The sequence below is a fragment of the Austrofundulus limnaeus genome, unplaced genomic scaffold (genome assembly GCF_001266775.1).
Source record: "Austrofundulus limnaeus strain Quisiro unplaced genomic scaffold, Austrofundulus_limnaeus-1.0 Scaffold132, whole genome shotgun sequence".
Taxonomy (NCBI): Eukaryota; Metazoa; Chordata; class Actinopteri; order Cyprinodontiformes; family Rivulidae; genus Austrofundulus; species Austrofundulus limnaeus.
The window spans coordinates 399235-401532 of record NW_013952534.1 but is presented as its reverse complement, the minus strand read 5'-3'; positions in this window follow the sequence as shown (position 1 = coordinate 401532).

The following is a 2298-nucleotide window of genomic DNA, read 5'->3' as shown; positions in this document are numbered from 1 at the left end:
ATTTTTTTCTTTTAGATTTTTTTACCTGGATTACTGAGATGCATCAGGACAAATGCCAGGTGAAGCTTGTTAAAACAAGATGCAGAGGTCAGCGTTCAGCAATATTACAATACGGTCCAGCAGAGGTTTTACAGCAACATTCTTCATTGCCTTTCAAGGCCTCACTTGTTCCAGAGAACAGTGCATTTTTAACCAAGATTTTATCTTTGCATGAAGAACTGAACAACATAACATAAATCWTRWYKKMKKWKTTTTTTWTYYKKTYMWKKTTWWYYKRTTTTTTTTTACTTTCTTAGCCTAAAAATACAGGAAAATGTAYAAAGCCAAAACACGAGATACTGWATATCTCTATATGTATATAAAGGTTATATTTTCTGTAATAGAATAAAAAGTCAAAGTAAGAATCAAAGTTTTTTATTCAGTCTGAGTTGTGACTGTAAATATTAACCCTAAACACAGACACAGACAGAAAAATATTAACTGAGTGAGTCTGCTGAAGAAGCTGAAACTGAGTTAGTAAACCTAACAGAAGACTTAAAGTACCTGTGATGTGCATATCCTTCAAATACAAAAAACAAAAAAGACATTTTTATTTAAGAAACTTGATGATTTTACCCATTGAGCCACATAACCAGTATATTTTCTTTCAAATTTGGCTCAGCCRGATGTGCAGCAGGATGTGACATAAAAGGAGAACTCATTAAGAAAGGAAACTCCCTGGTCTTTGTCTATTAAAACAATATTATTTGAACTTTGAATCTTCATCTCTCTGATATAATCTAAAAGTAATATATTCTTCTCCACACTCTGTGTTGTTGGCCTCTGTTCACATGCAGACATTCCCCTTTGACATCACTTCCTGTTGCTCTACATGCAAATATCTCAACAACTGTTTATCTCAGCTGTGTGAAATCTTTTTTGCAATATATTRTCAATATTATCTCTCCAAAAATGCATTCAAWTTTRTGACAAAAATTTGATGTCACAGGCACTTTAAAGTTAAATGTGGCAAAAGGCTAGCTAAAAGCTAAARGTAACTGAATGGTAGGTGAAAGCTAACAGTAAGTAGAAAAAAAATATTTGCTAAAAACAGCTAAATGTTCACTAAAAATAGCAAAATACTTGCTAAAGTAGCAGAATTCAAGCTAAAATTTGCCTAAAAGTTAAATAATTGTTAAATTCTAGCTAAAAGCTAAAGTAAAAAATATAAAAGTAGGAAAAAACCTAATCTTCACCCGCCTTGCCTACTGATGTTGGTCAGAGGTTCATGACAGCCGTGTGCCCCAGGGCGGCTGTGGCTACAGTGTAGCTTACCACCATCAGTGTGTCAATGGGTGAATGCCTGAAGTGTAAAGCACCTTAGAGTCCATGTGGACTTGATAAGGGGCCATAAGTTCAAGCCATTTACCATTTTTTAGAATATTAGTCCGATAAGTAAAACTGGGCCGATATTGATTTCCCACTTTTTTAGCTTTGTGTTACTGTTTTGGGAGTGGAGCTAGTTGGTCGAGTGGTATCTGTTTGATCATGATAAAGATAGTGACGCTGCGCAGCCAGGATTAATTGAAGTAGAGAGCCATGTCAAAGGTCTGCTCATTGTTATCAATCATAACTGATGGTGGTCAGAGGGTCCGCTGGCGCCTGTGTACGGCAGCCTCGCCTCTGTCAGTGCGCCCCAGGGCAGCTGTGGCTACAATTGTAGTTTGCCATCATCAGTGTGTGAATGTGTGTGTGTGCATGGGTGAATGTCTGCAGTGTGAAGTGCTTTGAGTGTCCTGGATGGATAGAAAGGCACTATATAAGTACAGTCCATTTACCATTTACCATCCATAACAGCAATAATGTCAGATATCTATATCATCGTCGAAATGTTCATATCAGTGCATCCCTAGTTTAAATGTGTTTGATGATGTCCTGAAATATTTGTAGAAATTCTCAGATCAAGGTCTTGTTTGTGTATTCTAAACAGTGAACACAAAAACAGGCTGAGCAAAATGTGGCCCACATAGCTTGCTGATCACTTGGTTGCAAATTCTCAAAATTCAGTGAGTCTGCAACTGAAAATTCACCTGTTTTTTATTTATTTATTTAATTTTGTAATTTTTTATTTTTATATTTTGTAATTTYGTGTATTTTGTACAGAAATCATGTAATTTTCATTCAACTGCTGTGACCCAATGAGAAACTACTGGGGGCTTTAAAWGTAAAATAAAATGTTAAAAAATGTCTAACACATTTTCATTATTCACCTTCCTTTCTGAGTGTAAAATGCTAGTCAAAAATTAAGCTGACTTCTCT